The sequence below is a fragment of the Parus major genome, chromosome 2, assembly GCF_001522545.3.
Source record: "Parus major isolate Abel chromosome 2, Parus_major1.1, whole genome shotgun sequence".
Classification (NCBI taxonomy): domain Eukaryota; kingdom Metazoa; phylum Chordata; class Aves; order Passeriformes; family Paridae; genus Parus; species Parus major.
Window position 1 is genome coordinate 10,902,344 of NC_031769.1, and position 19,660 is coordinate 10,922,003.

Below are 19,660 nucleotides of genomic sequence, written 5' to 3' on the forward strand. Positions count from 1 at the left end.
GATAAAATAATGAGAGTTTTACCAAAGATGTTTTCCCATACTATTTTGTTATCTTACATACATTAGTGACTAAATGAAAGCGATCTAAAATAAGGAAACTTCAAAAACAAACAGCCCCCCCCACCCCAAGCAAAAGCAAAAATCAGAAGCCTCAAACAAAACATCAAAATGTTTATTAGATATGTGTCACAGGAAAATTTGTTAGTCAAGCAGTTTTGTTCAGCAGAGCACTGTTACCGTGAGTAAAATGTGGGAGAGATGTTGGCAAAGGATTGTATTAAATAGTAAAAGTTTCTTTAGGAGAGGAAAGTTTGAGCTTCTTCTTTCAGTAATGACACTGGCAAAAGGTAAAAAAAGGATCCAGTGATACCACTGGTGTTTTCAGATGATGTGGGAAGTGCCAGAGAGAAAGAAAATCAGGATATTTCATGGAAGGAGATGAGCTGGGGGCTGGAGTCAAAGGAATGAAATTTCCTGTGGTGGAACAAAGTGCACTCAAGAACCAATAAAAACAAAACAAGATGACTGTCAGAATTCCTGCTGCTGGCACATTGCCATGCAGATAGCAATATCTATATTGTTATTATGTTCATATTTATTGCTATGCTTTGGATGATACATAATTGTAAACTCTTTATTTCCTAGACTAGCCTTTTCCTTTCAGGTTTGAGGCTTGAACCCCAGTGTGCAGTTTGCAAAAACTATTCATACTACTTAATGTTTAAACATAGTATTATAATCCTTTTCAGAACAAATTATGAGACTGATTACTGTGGCTTGAATTTTGCATCAATTTTACAATTACCTTATGAAATTAGAAAAATAATGTTTTTAAATTAATTCAGGTTTTTTCCTCTAATTCTTCAAAACCACAGTCTAGTCTAGAGGTCCAAAAATATAATCAAGCTTTTATATATTTCAATTCTAGCTTTATCATAGAGATCCTGAATCTCTATTTAAAAAATAAAAGCCACATTCCTTTGGCATGTTAAATACAGTCTAAAGGTACATACAATGATCTCACCAAATGCAATTTCCAAAAACATATTTCCAAACCCTGTCTCCCCAGGTTCTTAGAAATGACATTCTGCAATGAGCTGTAGGTACTTTTTGATTAGCATAGGGATGAACATTCTTCTGTTTATCATTTTTCTTGCACCAATGTGATGTCTCTGCTGATTACTCACATTATGGTTAATTTGCAACTGATAATCAGTCCTAGTTTCTTAATAAACTTCTCATTAAGAGACTGGAGCTGTCACTTTACCTCCATGTTACTCTTCCTGAGTATAATCTGTGACCATTATGCAAAAGAAAGGACTGCTGGACGTCACACATGTCATTTGCAATCATGTACAAAAGCTTCAAAAGGAGCTTGTTAAGTAAATGCCTTTCATAAATCATTACTGTGAAATAGAAAGGTACAACTAATCACCACATTGCCACCCTGTTGCTGTATTTGGCATTTTTGAAGAGGAGGAATGTTCAGCCAGTAGATATTTTAAAAGACCTTTACAGAATGTTTTCAGGGAAGTCCCTGAACCTTCTGTGCGTTGCTCACACCACAGCAAAAGCAGCAGTTCAGCAGCAGAGAGGCTCAAGCTGAGTCACATGGAAGATGCTTTAAGATTCATTCTGAAACTGTTGCTTTCAGGAAGAAGTTACATGATTGAATCTTGATGCCCAGGAACTTACCTTGCACCAGCTGGTTAAAAGTAAATTTCCAAATTAACATTCGGAGCTCCATGAAAGAGTGAAGCAATTCAATGTTGTCTGCAAAGAAATAAATTGCAGATATTTGTGTTAGTTCATACTATAAAATAATAAATATATGCTCATGGATAACTCTCACACTTGAGGGGATGTGCACTTGCAGTAGCAGTTGGGTTACACTAGTCTGTCAATATTGCTTGCATTGCCACTGCAAAATAATCTTTGGTACAGAGTTTTCTTGAATAAAATTATTTAATTCAACCTTCTGAGAAACTATGTGACTCTGAATTCCCATCCCAGGTAGGAACCCCAGCTTCTACCAGTCATGTGCTTTGACAATCCTTCATGAAGAAGAAAAAATTAAACCCTGAGAGTTAGGGTGAGATTTGAAGTTAAGATACAGTAATTTGAAGGATTTACTTTTGGTTGTTTTTTTGGTTGTTTTTTTTTGTTTTGTTTTGTTTTGTTTTGTTTTGTTTTGTTTTTTTCATCTGAGTGGGTTTCATCTTGATGGAGGCAGCATTAGTTATAATAAATGCAGGGTAGGTCTTTGAAAGAGAATTAGATATAAAATCAAGAAGATAAGCCAGCCAGAAATAATAAAAAAACCCTTCCTCTTCTGCAAGGGATCCCTGTCTCTGTGCCTCCTATACATACCTTCTATACATTCAGAAACCCTCGGTAAGAGCATGGCACTATTATTTTCTCACAGGGAAATGTTTGTGGCAGAATTACTTCTAAAATAAACATTCATGATATTTACTCATTGTCTTGCTTCCAATCACAATTTTTAATCTGATTTAGCAAAACCTCCCCCTCCAAAAAAAACCAAACCCAAAATACCAAAAAATAAACAATCAAAAAATCCCAGCTAAACATTCAAGAGTTTAGCAGCAAATTGCAATGCCTGTATCTCAGCTATGACCAGACAAATGGTATCTTTAAAACCTACTTATCCTTTGGCTTATGTGAATCTTCCTTTCTTAAATTATCTAGAGAAGCTCATTTCCAGTGTGTTCACATAAATTAAATGCTACATCTCTGTATCTAACCTAAATTTGTTCTCCTTTTAATGTCTTGCTACTGCTTTCTGAGATAAAGATTCTTTGCCTCTGAAAAGTTTTTCCATTTATTCTTTCCATATCTTCCTAGAAACAGTAATACTTAACAAACAAACAAAAAGAAAAATAAAACAACAACACAAGACAATAAAGTAGTCAGGATTAGTAGAGATTGCAGTAAACTAATTCAAAGTTTTCCCTCTTGGGTTTTATGATAACTTTACAGAAATTGTCACAACTGATGTCAGCAGGAAATACAGCTTTATACATTAGGACATAAAGTGTGAGGTGATGACATTCTATGTTTTTCAGGAACCACAAAACATTCAAACAGAAATGCATTTCAACATCTCTTATTTTCTCTCAGGGGTTTTCAGGTGATGAGAAACCAACATTAATTTTTAATATGTTTTAAGAACAGAAAAACATTATTTTAGAATTGTTCTCAGTAGTCATTCTTCCTGTTTCACCATTATCCTGCTGTACACTGGCCATTTCATGGTCTTTATTTTATACTATTTAATTCCCTTTTTTCTGCACTTTTAGCAAATAACCTTTAGGATTTTATCACCACATCCACTCACAAATTAAAGCTGATAAGAAATGATTATGAAATACTACAATACTCTATTTCTCTTTATGTTGTAAATGAAAATGTTTAACTTGGAAACAAGACTCTTGTCTAGTTCCATATGTTATTTGATTGTGGCTATAAAATAAGCTAATTATTTCCAGAAACCAATTGCTTTTCATTAAGAAACAATTGCAAAGATTCAATTGTCTATGAATGTGTCGCAAAAATATCTTGACTGGATTAAATTTTTAGTTACACACCATCATCAAGTTCCTGTCACATTTCAGTGTTACTGATTTGAAACAGAAGTGGAATTCTGATATCATTTTTTCTGCACGGCATATTGTGTAATTATTCAGATTCTTCATTTTCATTTGTGCTTTCCTACTTGTTTTAAATGTTATTACTTGCTTCAATGGTTTTTCATTTTAGTGAATACACTGATAAATATTTCTATCAATTGCAGATGTGATTTTTGCATAAGTAACTGAAATCCTGCTACCATGGTTTAATACAATATTAGACATCAGAGGAACTTGTAGAAGCAATTAGAAAGTCTGTGCATGCATTTGTTTATTGAGTTACTTAAAACATGTTCTAAAGGGATTGCTTGAGCAGAAAAAAGGACATTAAAGCTGTTAGTTTTACTGTCAGATTTCTAGATGTTCTCACTGTGGGTAAAGTGCTATCACAGTCACTCCAGTTTGCCTGCAAAGTGCAGCTCCTTTTTGTTCTCCCAGGGAAGGGATGAGGATGTCTGTGTGCAGTGGGACTGACAAGGCAACTCCCAGAGCTGCAGAGGAAGGGCTGTGCTCCAGGTTACCCTGAAATATATATCTTCAAACTGGAAACATATCTTGGATATCTTCATGCATTTTGTGCTTTTTTCCTCAATGAGATTGGGATTTAATATGGGGAATACAACGTTGCTCTGTGAGCAGCTATTCTAAAATCAGTGGGAGTATTTCAATAAGAAACTAGCAGACTCAAACTTCCAACTCAGGCTTCATCTTCCTTTCCAAATTCAGTCACAGAGAAGAGCTGTCTGAAAAATTGCAAGATGGACCTTATTATTATTACTGTTGTTTCTTTCCCCTCATTTTTTCAGACTAATTAAAAAAACAGTAGAAATTTTAAAATTTCCACTGTATTTTCTACTTCTGCCTCTCTTATGGGGCACTTGAATAGTTGGTGGAAAAAGAAGTGGGGAAAATATATAACCTTGAAGTTGATAAAATAAATATTAATGAAGAATTAATTTGTTTGAATGAAAATTCATTCTGTACATAAAATTGGAAAGCACTCATTTCAATTTTTAGTTATGATATTTTCTTAGGATCAGAAAACTCTTTCAAAATAACATGTGGAAGTAACATATGGTCCACTTTGGGTCCCATCACACACAGAATTTATGTATATTAGAAACCCACTTGGGTACTGCTGCAGTCAGTGGAGAGGCAAGTGCAGCTTTTGGTGGCCACAAAACAGGAAGGGAAGATCCTCCTTGTTACTCAGTTCTCTGCAGATAAATATTGCTCAAAGAGCACTGTGAGATTGATGATGGCCACAGAACTCAGCTGGGAGCCACCCAGGAATTGACTGAGTTCAGTGTGGCTGATTTCAGTACTGCAGGAGTCTAATGCTCCACCTTCCCTTCTGCATCTCACTCATCATACTTGAGCATATCATAGAGCTCATGTCTGTTAAGTTTTTATTAGTTATATAACACATTATTCCAGAAACAAAGAATTACAGGCTCAATACTTATTATCCATGTAGATGGATTATTTGTAGCTCGGTGGTTGGCATTATAGTATAATCATTCATTTCCTTTGCTTTTCTCTTCCCAAAAGGAAGTCTTCAGAGCTAACAAGGAAGAACTGTTTTCAGAACTTCACTTGGTAATACTTTTAATTTCCTTTGCATATTTTAATGTAATCAGCACAGCTTACATCTGTGTAGCAATCAAATTACAAAGTCAACATAATCCAATGAAAAGCTGAAGAGCCAAATAATCAAATTCAGATTAATATTAATTGCTGTAGTTTCTGCACCTGGATTTAAAAAACAAAAACAAGAAAATCACCACATAGAATTTCCTCTGTTTAATTGCAATGTTTTAAGCAAAAAAAATCCCAAACAACAAAACCAAATCAGAAAAATAATCATGACCCTTCTCCCCACAGGATCCAAACCTAAAACTTTGGATGATTTATTTTTTCCTTGTATTAGGAACAGGTCTTGTCAATGTACAGATTTAGATACATATACCTCAGACATCCCAATGAAGTTATTTATAATTTTTCCTTTCCCTAGCAACTTTTATTAGCTAATTAGCAATATTTAGGATGGAAATATTATCCTTATTTGACACAGCCATGGATTCCTATTGAACATTTGTGGTTCTAGGTCTGGAACTAAATTAGGATTGCATGTCCATTACTGAAGCAGGCCAAAAAGTCAACAGGGTTCTTATTTTCACTTGTTTGCACAACCAACAGTAAATACAGAAAGGCCAGTAAACAAAAAATAAATTGCCATTTCCAGTTCTCCTCCCCAGAGGTGCCTTTACCTTTCCATTGGAGAGCAGCTGCAGAAACAATTAATTCAGCAGTGATCCTTGAGGGCCCTTTCCAACTCAGAAAATTCTGACTTTATGAAGAAATCAGAGGGGTGGGATCTCCAGTGCAGAGAGAAATGAGCTCTTGGGGATGGGGGCAGAGGCCTAGTGATGCAGATTTAATAGCTACAAAGGGAGAAAAATCACTGCTGTGCTAGCAACTCGTGCATTTTAGTTTTCTGCCCTCATTCATGCATCCTCTTTGGTTGCATCACGTGCCTGAGGAGGTGTGTGCACTGTTACACACAATGGGAGCAAAGTTTTCTAGTGGGGGAGTTTCACAGGAAAAAGGTGCAAGTAGGAAGCTGAAGAAATGTCAATTTTCTGAAAAAAAATAGTTAAAAAGAAAAAAAAAATATTCCTGTTTGTTTGAAATGCAACCATCAGGCAGGTTCTGCAGGTTTGCAGCCTAAACTGGACCCTTTCTCCCACTCTGACTTGCCTGTCCTTCACCCAAAGCACAAAACCAAACATATCATTGTTTTGTTCATTCTACCAAAAGCTTAATACTAAGGCAGATGGAAATTTAATATTGCTTCAAGATTTAACAGTGGACCATGCTGATGAAGAGTTTAATTTTCACTGTTGCATAAGTTCCTTACAGAAGAAGGAGACAGCAACAGCAATTAAAGCATAATTGGATAGAAAATGCTTCTTACACAGACAGAATGTGAGGTGTAGGACCAGGACTTTGCTTTTTTTAACAAGAGCTTCCACTAGTCATTTAGGGCTCCCTTTGAACTAAAGGAAATGGCTGCAGGTGTAATTGCATCCCTTCTCATTTAATTACCATTGGAATTCAGAAAAGATGATAGCAAGTAATTGAGAGGTTATCAATTACTACATTAACACACTTGTGACCAGTAAGATCTCACAGATAACTCTAAATTTGGAGAGTTAGGTTTCAGCAGTTATTCAGTCATAAAGAAGTATTAAAAATTGCTGAAATATGTACTTCTAGTACCAGTGAGATTCATAACAATAACCTGAAAGTTAAAGTGCAAAATTAATTTATAGATTGAATTTCAAAATCAGGCAGAACTGTCAATGGTCAAGTGGTAAAACAGATGTATTTGCTCCCTTACCACTACAGGTTAATCTTCTCAATTACATACAGAGAACACAAAGCAAGAGAGCTGCAAATACTGCAGTTGTCCTTTCTTTCCAAAGAATGACTTTAAAAGTGAGGAGAAAGCTTTGTGATCAAAGCAGAAGAATTTGATTTTGTGTTCTCAGTGCTAAGACTTACCTCTTGACATTGCCACTTGAGTACAAGGATATTCAGTGTGAGAGAGAAACAAGAGTCTGTGGCTGTGAAGACTTTGAACAAACACAACCCAAATTTTTAGAGCAAATTCAAACTTCCAGTTGTCAGCCCTGTTAGCGCCAGCCAGTGCAAGACTCTCTAGGACATGGATCCTTTCTCTTTGTCCTTGAGGACCTTCCAAATCACCTCTCTCCTTTCCATGATGGGGCTGCAAATGAGAATATGAGAGTTTCACATCCTTCCTGATGAGGCTGTTTCAGTTCTATAAAAATTTTCATCTGGATAGAAAAAGGAAATGTAAGGAAGGGGAATGCCAGGTCCTGAACCATGCAAGGAAATTCATAAATGCATCTTCTATGTATTAGTAACGTTAAGGCAGACTTTATATAATGACAGAAGATCTTTGAAAATAGAATAAAAATTGAAAAGTTCTTGCCACCAAGTGTGTGTCAAATACCAAGTTATTAATGGGTGTGCATGAAAAACATCCCTAAAGAGCTGTGCAACCTGAAGGTACAAACACTTCCTTGAAAGATTGTTGCAAGTTAAGTTTTCACAAACGGGACAGAACTGCCAGGTGATGCATCATGAGCTTTTATTTCGGGCACCAGTCTCAGCTACAGATACAGGAGATGGCACAAGCTCACATCTGCCATGAGCAGCTCAATATCCCTTTGTTACAGAATATTTTATAAGTTTTTCAGCCAATAGCATATTGTTAAAGCTTACAGACAATTGTTCTATCCAGTCACTAGAAACACATGTACCCCTTCTTCAAACAACGCTTGCTTGTTTGCTTTCTATTAACGATCCACAATACTCAGTTATTAAACTTAAACCTTCTACTAGCTTGGTAAATATTTTTCTGCAGTCTTAAGGTCTATCTTGGCCAAGCCTAAAAACTCAACTATTTTTTCATGTCCTTGCGTATTGTATTATTGCATCTTTATTTTCAGGCCTTGCAGCTGCAGCTAGCCCTAAGTCCTCTGCTTTTTCTTTTCTGAGGCTTATTTTCAGCTTCTGAAAGTATTCTTACCTTTACTGATTCCCACAAAAGATTATCAGCTTTGGGATTCAGTCACAGCTCAGTCCAGATTCTTGACATCATGTCTGTGTGTTTAAGCACCAAAGACATCCCTCAGATCTCAGTCTCCTGTAGACCCCTGCACTGTGAGAAGTCTCTCAATTCCTGCATTTACAGAACAAGACAGACAGGCAGTAGCACCATTTCTCACAGGTGTAGTGTAGTGCCTGCAGAACTGCAGATAGCCATGGAGTTAGATACACAGCTGTCAGTAAAGCCTTGTGTAAAATTGTATTAAAACAATTTTATCCTTAATATTTACCATCATTATTATTGGAAATTATTATTAAAAAAAAAATACTGGTTCCCAAAAGACTGAAGCCCTGGGGGTTTGGTAAAACCAGCACTAACAATGACAGTGATTGTCTGACCTATGTGAAACACAGGTTATACTGTAAATTCAGATGTGACACTGCAGACCACTGGTAAAAGTGCACAAGACAGAGATTTCCTTGCACTTTGCTGACCTGACCCTTGCTTTTCTGGCTCAGCCTTCTCCCTCATCACTGTGGGCTAGGGAGGGATCAGCACTGCTCTCTGGGTCTAGCCAGGGCTGCTGGATGTGCTCTGCTCCTCTTGGCTGGGTACTGAGTGAGAGCATCCCTGCTTGGTGAGGGCACTGCCCTGCTGTCACCTCCACCCCAGCTCATCTTCCTTTGTGGAGCAGTCTAGTCTTGCTTCTCTCTGACAAAAAAAGACATCAAATACCTGCTCTTGCTGCCTGTGGATGTGTAAATCAATTTGTACAAATGTAATTGTATTGTATAAGCATAAGCAGTTGGCGCTTTCTCCTGAAACTCAAAGGAACCACATGTAAGGGCAGAATCCTTTGCACTGTGACATCCTCCCTGGTTAGACTGCTGATCAAATTAATTTTTAAATTATCTTTCTGACTGGCCTGAAGTGTTGAAGTATAAGGACAATACTTCCTATCCCCTACATAATGCTTTTCATTTTTTAAGCTATTTAATAACTGTAACAACTAAAACTACTCCTTCAGGTGCCCTTGTGACAATTAATCCTTTATACTTCTATTGTGTCTGACAACAGATGTTCTCAAAGTATTTTATGTATTTAATGGATAAAGCCTCATGCAGTTCCTGTGTATGAAGCCTTACAGGGCCAATTGGGTTTTAGAGCACAAACAACTTTAGAAAAAAATCAGCAGTGTCTCCCTTGCATAGCAAAGGGAAATAAGGGTATCTTCATGAATCTTTATTGAGATATGAGACTTTGTAACTTTCAGGAGTTGAATCTTGTGGCCTTTTTTTTTTATTATTACTTATTTATTTTTATTTTATTTTATTTTTTTCAAGAGGACAAGTTGAAGCACAGAATGATGAAATAAATAGGTAATGTCTGGAAACGAGCTTTGCACTGACCCATAGAGCCTTGCCTGGGAGGCACGAATTTGTCCTCTAGTGTGGGACAGGGACACTGTTCCTGTCCTTATCAATGAGGTGTCAAAGGACTGTGATGGTGAAGAGCCTCTGTGCCACAGGACATTATGAAAAATCCCCATTTTCTCTCCCTCTATGATTTTTCTACCAACGTGATATTGGGGAAGTTTCTTTAGCTCCTCCAATCTTCCCCAATATTGCAAATAATGTGATGAATGTAGAGTTCTGTCACATATTGAAACACCTTTTATCAATACCAGTTTAAGAAAAGTTTAAATTAAATATGTTGTATTACATACACTTCCAGATTCAGAACAGCAAAATATAACTGTGGTAAAAAAATTGTAAGGAATATGGTTCTACTTAGAAGCAAACACAGAGCATGCAGAAATCTCTCAAGCTAAAGACACAACTGGCAATGTGCAAACTGGAGCAGTGCCAGAAGTCCACCCTTGTCCTGTAAAACAATAAAAATCTTGTTTTGGTGTGAGACATAATAGACCAAGCCCCAAACTACTGACTCTTCTAGGAGATTCTGTGTACAGTGGTGATGAATCAGAGCCCCTGCTGATAACTTGGCAAGCCACACACAGATTGTTTTCCTTGTGCAACCCAATGCTAAACCCTCACAACAAAAGGCTATAAACCCCTCTTCCATGCAGTTAAATTTTTTAGAGCACATCCCAGGCTTGATGCATGGCTGAGATGATACAACATGCCTCATTGCACTGTGACACTGTGTCAGCAGCACAGATTGCCACTGGCTCTCTCCCTCGCTTCCCAAGCACAGGACTGCAGCTCTGTGTCACTGTTTACTTTTCAGGAACTTGAGAAAGAAAAGAAAAAGAAAGCAAATTCACCAGGTGCCCTGGAAGGGATGGTTTCTTTCCTCTCTAGTATGCACAATGAAATTCTTTCATTTTTTAAGCAGGTGTCTACAAATTCCTATCAACATGCCAGGTATCAGAAGCAAGTATGTAACACAATTGCTGGTTCACCCTTCACACAGATCAAAAACATAGGACAGGAGCAGTGCAAGATATTCAGTGCATTGATGGGAAGAGAGGAATCAGGCCTATACTTCACTTATATCCAGCAGCTTTCATCTGCCTAACGCCAGACTCTCCTCAGGTCCACTAAAATTTGCAAGTGAGAAAGGACACAGACAGCCTTTCGACCTCAAACTTTGGCTTATAGTTTGGGTTTCGTGATGTTCTTGAATAATACCTGGGAGCCTGCAGAGCAGTAATCCTTTCACAGGGGCTGGGAAGCAGCTAAAAGTTTCTCTCTTACTGCTCCGTCTTGTTTTGACAGGATGGCAGAGGGGACACCGAGACTGGCACCAGTAAGACTTGTGAGATGCTGCAAGATTTGTGGCAGCAGGAACCTCCCTCCTGCTTAGCTCTGAGCACAGTGAGATGCAATATTTTTGGGAGCACTGATTGAGGAAGGCAGTCATTACAAGCGTGTGAATAATCAGTGTAGCTGTATTTTAAATATGTCACAGAAAAAATGAAATTATAACTACACTAGTAAGAGCCTTCAGTTGATAGCACTACTAGGAGCCCTTGCTCTTTGAAGACCCAGTTAGCAAGGCTTAAAGGAGGGTGAGTTTTAATGATTTTAATGACTTTAACTTTCCCATCTTAAATAGTGGCACTGGTTAGACACTTGAAGCTCAGAAGTTGCTCAAGCATCCTGCTGAGTAAGGCTTTGAAGCACCAGTTCCTCTGGTTGAGTAACTGGGATGAGATCCAGCCACAGCAGTCTAACCTTTTGATGGCCTAAGGTCTGAGAAATTAATTCCTCTGATGTCCAGCCTCACAACTGGCCATGCCTGCTTGCTGTGCACATAAAAGACCTCCAGTACTGGCAGAAGCCTCCGGGAGTACCTAACAGGGAAGGCAAGCAGGTGCACACAGTTTGTCAGAGATTTGGTCATCAAAGTCTGTTCATGTTAACAAGAAGAGCTATGGATAATACTGGCACACGTATATAGCAAGAATATTTTGACAGTTCTGAATGCCCTTTAACACAAAGTCAGGGCAGTCTCAAAGAATTCAAATGTCTTTGCATTTTGCTTTTTCTAAGTGCAGAATTCATCTTCTGCTTATTCATCTTATGAAATTACATTCTCTTCTGGTTTTGCCCTCTGCCAGGTATGTTTCTTTCCATTGCCAAATTTCTCAGTGTTTTTATAAGGCTGAGTGAGCTATTCCTTCTTTCTACCTGCCAAGATCAAGCATTAACACCTATGTCTTTGTTCTTCACTTAAAAGTTTCTTTTTTCCTTTTACAAAGCCAAAATTAAATATTTATTTACTGTTACTATTAGCAGGCCTGATATATCTGAGCATAAACCTGAAAATATGTACCTAAGTATAGAGAATTCTCTAGAAATTTCATTTTGGTGTGATTAGCTGTTGAAGAGTATAGCTTAATTTATTTTACTCTATGAGATTCCTTGTCACATAAAGGAAATGCTCAGTGACTTAGGGCAGACATAGAAATCTCTTCTTAATGATGTTGGAAACATTGCAAATGCATGAATTAAGAAATTGCTTTATACTTTAAAGAAAGCATTTGATTTTATTAGCCTGGGGCATTTGAAGACATAAAAGATGTAGTGAAGTTATTCCCCTGCCTCCTTTTTTATCATGAGAAACTGAAGTATAACATATATACTTCTAGCATACATTTATCTCTTCTTCCTGACAAGCCTTTAAAGAAATGCTTGACCTAAATGTCAAAAACTTGGCTAAAATTTTTAACTGAAAGACCAAAGAGGAGATATGTTCCTAAGATGGTATATCTTAGTTTTTCAAGAAGGAAAAAGACAAAATCAACATGTGTTAGAAAAGTTGCAAGAAAATTCAGATGAGAAAGTAGAGGTGAGAAAATCTAATTGGATTACACGGGTACAGATGCACTGGAGGTCGGTGTCAGAGCACTGCTGAGAAGAGTTTAGAGCCTGAGCTCGCTGCTGTTACTAACCAGCACCATTGCAGATAAATTTTGCATGTGTACTCATGCTAAATTCTGCATCCAGCATCTTAACTGAAGACACTCTTGGGACTGGATTGGATGTAGAGTGGGGATTGGAAATAGAGTGCAAATTTGTGTTGGAAATAGTGCTCCAGGTGCCCCTCTGATGGCTCTCACAGTGCTGATAGCACAGTACAAAAGGCTGGCTGCAGACCCAGCAGCCCCGTTACTCACACCTGGTTAAGCAGGTTTGCCCACAGTTGATATCTACTCACTGTTTTCCTATGTCCTCAGCAGCCACATTTTGATAGATTTATTTATCTCATTTCTGTTTTTCAAGCCGAGATAGAGGTCTTAGAAGCTATTGTCCTGTGGCTTTGCTGCTAGAGGTGGAGTTCATCCCTTGACACACCACTTGCACTGAGCTTTTTTCAGTTCCTCCTTCCTTCTCCTCTCTATGACATTGTGCTCTTTATACTCCAAATATTGCTACATCTTTGGAGCTCATTTTTTAATTTAAGTATTAAAGTCCATTCTGATTTGGTAATCTCTTATGGGAGCAATAAGTGCATTCAGTTAGATTGTTGGCACATACACAATTTTTCATGACTTCAGGATATTCCCTGGGAGTCAGAGATCCAGGGAGTTGTTCCATTCAGCCTCTCACACAAAACCAGAAAAAAGGAAACTTGACTAATTATTTTGCCCCAGTAATTTGTGACAGTTAAAAGCAGGTAAGGTAGACAGGTCTGATGAGTGAACCATGTAGAAAGTCAAAAAAAGCACTTTACCTGGGAACACTGTTTCCTTTACTATATCATCTAACCTTTTTGTTTCCTTAAAAATAAGATAATAGAGATGAGTCAGCATAAACAGCAATCTACTTTAAAACATTATTTGCTTTCAGTATATATATACACTTGTATACAACACATATTATTATAATTATATATGATTATGTTTTTTTTCATTATCACATAAAGCATTTTATATTAACAAATGAAATTAACTTAAACGGGATTGTCTGTCTCTTGATTCAGTATTTATCCCATTTTGGAAGTGTGTAAGTGTGTGTCCTAAAATGAAATACACAAATAGAACATATTATTTTAACTTCTGTGTTTGTCATTGAAGGGATATCTCTATAGCATTCTATCTATATAGAAAAATATATATAATATATATATTATCTATATATAATCTATATAGCATTCAAGCAAATTGTGTAGGATTGATCATTAAAGCATTCTCCAATGTCAACTGCATGTACTTTACATGAACCTCTGATTGTGAGCTAATCTTTATTACAAAAGAAGGTTTTTTTTATCTTGAACCCCCTAAAGTATTAGGGTTGATTTCACTTTAGATTTGATTTTTTTCTTTGTGACTTTTTAATATATTTTGTGGGTGTTTTGGGGGAGGGGGGGAGGCGGATTTGGTGTTTTTTTTGGTGGTGGTGTTTTCCCCTAGAAAAAGTGGCCCAATAAAGTTAAAATTAGTACATCTGTAGGAACCAAAATCTGAAGTGTATTTTCTGCAATCTGCTGTACACCACCAAACTAAACCCCTTTTTTCACTTCTTATGCTTTGCCCCAACATGTTTTAGATAAGACTTATTTATATTTATGACTAAAGACTAAGTCACTGAACATTTTACACTTTTATGTGTTCATTGCATGCCAAATTTCACCTCATTTAGGAGCAGGCCATTCTAGTTTTAAAACTGGAGTTTAAAATCTTAATAATGCTTAAAAGAATTTCAGTATACTACCAAATAAAGAAATATAATTTTATATTGCCATCTTTAACAATTCAGTAGAAATTTGAAAAATACAGATGATAAAGCCTTTCATGCTGTACAAAAGTAATTCTAATATCTAGAATGGTTTTAAAGATACTTTCAACTTCATAGTTTAAAGATAAACATCTTTTGGGATCACATCCATATTTCTCTGTGTTCAGAGCTGGCAAAATGAGTCATGTCCTGCACTTCTGAAGCTCTTTGAGGAAAGGTAATTGAAAGCTTTTGACACTCAGTCTAAAAAATCAGATGAAGATCTATCTATCACTCGTTTTGCTATATTATGAGAAAATAAAGGGGACAAATAGCTGGGAGAAAATTTGTGCACTTTTTATAGAGACTAAATAGTATCTCTTAACTTGGATTTAGCATCTACAAATCATGTGACATTTTTAAAATTCAGAGCATTTTGTTTCAAACACTTTTTATTTTTTAAATATTCCTAATCTAATTTCTATTTTGTCTAAAATATTAAAGGAGAAAACAATAAGTTGTTTCTATTTCAGCAGTGCAGAAAATCATAACTATACAGCCTTTTTATTGCTATATGGATGATATGAGGTGTTGGAAACTGTAGGAAGAAGATGCTTTTTTTCAGATAAAAAAAACTTCAAAATACTTGCTAAATTTTGCTCTGAAGATGTTTGGTTCACTCTTTCTTTTACAAATGATGGAAATAAGAAAGGGAATGTTCTACATCGGTCAGGAAACATGTCCACAGAAATAACAAGCTGAGATCCTTTCAGTAAAGGACAAGGGATTACCCTTTAAGTTACATGTGATCAGAGAATCTCTGAGAGCTGAAAGAACACATATTCCTGTGAGAAATTTGTTTGGACAGAAGGTGTCATCTCCTTTGTACATAGGTGATTGTCCACGACAAAGATAAAGAAAAGATTTTCCATTCCAACAAGATGATTTAAAATATCTGTATAACTTCCATAATAACTGATGCTATCAAAATGCATTGTTTGCCTCCTTTACTGAAGATCAACATCCAAATAATAGAGATAAAACAGACATACAAACAATATGCTGGGAAGTACTTACAGTAGCTACTCTTTCTGGTCAGATTTAAGCATTTCACATTGACAAAGACTTAAGTAGGTGAAAATGGTGGAAATGAGAAACAAAGAATTAGATTTAAAAGAAGCCTATAAGGTCAGATATCTTTTTGGTATATTATTGTTTGGGACATAATACTAGGTTAAGTATTTCACCATTCAATAGTTTTACAGTAATAAAAATTTAGATGAGTGGAAATATACAAAAAAAGTGTGTTTTTACAAGAAACTGTAAAACATACAATATGTAAAACATATTTTCCAGCTGTCATTGCAAAATATCATAACATAGTTAAAAGAAAGTAGTCAGGGCAAGATTAAGGACAAACACAGGGAGAAGGAGGAGGGAGAGAGATTCTGGTCAGACCAACTTGAAATAAAATAATGTATCTTTATATATTAAAAATATATTATTATATGTATTATGAATATATATACTTAATGTATTAATTTGTTTTATTTTAGAAATGCCAGATAAAAATCTGCACACACATGAAAATTGCCCCAAGCCAACCAAAGCATTCACACCAAATTTAGTCTCTGTTAGAATTTTCCAATCCAGACAGAAGTAGCTGGGAGCTAGATGTTTTTCTTTTTAAATCCAAGGAAGTACATAACTCCAGCTGAAGGTGGTGAACTGGTAGGCACTGCAGTAGCTGACCAATTAACATAATTTTTCCTTGAGGTTACTTACCACTTATTTCAGCACATACAGTCTGAAATGTATGCTAATGCAGCTGAGAGTCACTGGGGACTCTTTTGTTAGAAGTGAAAATCAACCTGAGCATTACAAACATGCTGCAGGCTAAACAAGTTGGCCTGTAGCACTACAAGAGGCACTTTGCTTTGAAAATCCTCATAATCATTGCCAATACATCTATGTCACAGAAAGGAAGCACAAGAAGGGTGTAATCAAGCCAAGCTGAGCATGTAAAGAATTGTGTGGGACATGGGAATAGCAACCACTCCTGTACAGCAAACTTCTGTGTTCAAGCCAGATGTTTTACTGACAACACTTTCAGAGGCTGCATGAATATTTCAGTGCAAAATGAGCCCTAGCTACAAATTAATGAGTCCTTCTTTCAAAGCACTTAGATATGCTATTACAGCTAGCAACATTCTCCCTTTCAGACCCAGCTATTTTATTGGGATGAGAGAGAGTGTCATATTCAGCTCAGGAAAATATCTCTATTAAAAGTGTATTGGAATGCAAAGAAATTTGTGTAAACTATTGTAACAAAAGGCTCTTAAAAGTATAGAGGCTTTCAGATGAAAATACCACAGCTCAACAAATACAGGAGAAGTTAATGATATCCCCAGGGCAGTATGGTCTGAAGTTCCAAGCCTTTTCTTGTGTGAGAAGTTTCCTCATACAGTATCCATAGTCCCTTGAATATCTTTTGTCCCCATAAGAAAACAAACAAAAAAATGCCTTTGCCTCTTTAATACTTGAAGTTGAATATTTCAGCTGAAAATCTGGAACTAAAATCTTGAGCTATAAAGTTACCCCTCCTGAGGCAGATGTTAAGACAGTAGACTTCTGCTTTTTAGTGAATATTGCAGCCATTGTCTGTATTACAAGAACAGAAACAGTAATCGTGGGCCTCTGCATTCACAGATATTTTTGCCTTGGACATGCCAGATACAATATTCCACATATGAAATTAAATTTTAACACTGTTATGGTAGAATCCATTTTTCAGAATATCATTTAATATAATTATCTGTTTCAAACAGATGTGTAAAGAAAGGAAATTGCTCCTGATTAAAAAATTGAGTAACCATGTGTCTGTCAAATTTTCTGCATTATTTCTTTAATGCAATTTATTTTAATGTTTTATTTGATAAAAGCTTTTAGATATCCTCAAAATTTTTCCTGAGTTACATTTTATGAAATATGCATTCATTAGTGGACTACACTTTGAAGGTGTTTTCTATAAATTAAGGAGTCAGTCTATGCATCCTAATGAAACATGCCAGATAAATTAAAAAGTGAAGAAGTCTGTAAGTCCATTATGTATCTTTTTCTCTAATCCTATTTTCATTTGTAAAGTCTTTTGAAGAAAACCCAAATTCCATTGCCCTGAAAGCATGAGATTTTATTAGTGAGAGAAAAGAAATGCAGTTGCTGTGATGTGATCTTCAAGAATTAGGTGTAATAAAAAGATTCTTTTTACACTAAACCAAGCCTAAACCATTAGATTTACCTCCTTTTCCTGATGTAAAATACCAAAAATGTGATTCAAGAACCTTGTTCCTGCCACACCCAACAGTAGCTGCTGAGGCTTTACCTGTGCCTGTCTGACAGCAAGGTGTTTTCCATTGTTATTTTTGGTGTTGTCATTACAGATAAATTTGGGACAGGTGATTTGGGACAAAATTCTCAATAGAGACAATCCCAAATCCAGAAATACAGATGATTGGAGGGTGTCTAAGTCCTGTCATTTTCTTACAGTATTATGTCACAACATGGTTTCTCCCTGTTTAACCTTCCAATTTTGTCTTTGCTTTTCAAATCCTGGCTAATTAAAGGATTTATCTTCTTTGTGACACTGGACTCTCATGTCACACTTTAATTACAAAGGCTAGGTAGTGTTCTATTAACTGTGGATTTTTGCTTCTTAGATTTGTGTGTTAATGGGTAAATAAGCATTATACTTTTTCTTTTTTTCCAAACAATATTCTAATACTAATTAACCACATATCTGGGACACCTAAAATTAACCATTTATGAACTTATTTCTTCATCCAACACCTATGAAAATCTTGTATTTCTATTCCTGCTTTTTCTGTGAAAATGAAGAGTAAAAAATACATGCCATGAAAATAATTTAACTTTTTAGAGAAAGCATCTTCTGAAATACTTGTGCATCTTGCTTTAAAAATATTCAGATCAGTTAGGTGTTTGATTTTGTTTTGGTTTTAATTATTGCAGTTATTTTACATTTTGAATTATATTTGAATCACATTACTGAGCTTTTCTTTCCAGCTATTATATCTATACATTAAAATCACTATATGTGTATTAAGCCACTCATATTAGTATAATTTTGAAAACTGTTGTCAAAGGTGGAATAAAAAATTTTCACAAAAGCAAGAATAGGCAACACAATACTGAATAAACACATACAATTAAATAATTTCTCTTCCTCAGTATTGGTATTTTGAACTAGAAAGCTTTTCTTGCAATCTTGTAGTTTGCAATCTCTGTCCAATATCTTTCTTCCTGCCACAGACCCCTTCTTTGAAATAAGGTAATTTTCCTTAATTTTATCTATCATTTCATGGAAATTCTTTGGGGCAGAACACACTTTTCTGTGCTTGTACATGCTTTTCCACAGTGTCCAATGTAGCCCAGTATAACACAGTACAATGCCACTCTCTAGGTGGTCTCATCACTCACAATGAGCTTGAAATTCACCTTTCACTAACTGCAGCTTCAGGTTTAAGAAGCTGGTGGCCACTTGTGTTAACAATAGAAAACATAGGAAAGGATATAAAATGATAGACAATGTGTGTCTAGGTATTCTTGGTGGGAAAAATTGCTCATTCAGAGCAAGACAATTTGAAAAATTGACATTGGTAACTAGGAAGCCCTTTACAATGCCATTGTTGTTTTAAAAGGCACACTTAGTCCTCTGCCTGGGGAGAGATGGGTTTGTAATTCACCTGTGGAAAGGTCAGATATTGCACACACAGCTCAAAACATGACTGTGAGATGCTCAGAAACTGCAGTAATACACTTGGAACAGAGCAGAGCAGAAGTTGGAAAATACACATTATAGATACTGACTGGATTTTCAGTGGTACTCAAATTGCTGATTTTCTTTACTTCAGTGGAGGAGAATAAAATTCTTGAGAAGAAACATAACTTCTGACTGTATTTTTCTTAGTAATATGTGCCAAAATGTTACATAATCTCAGTGGAAACTTGGTTTTCTGTACCTTTCAGTGTGACTAATTTATTTGCTTGTTTGGGTTTTAGTTTTTAAATATAACAACCAGTCTTTCTAACATGTTCATATTGTGAAAGAAAAAAATAATTTTCTAGGCACCCATAATATTCTTACAAGGCTTTCCATGGGCACTGCT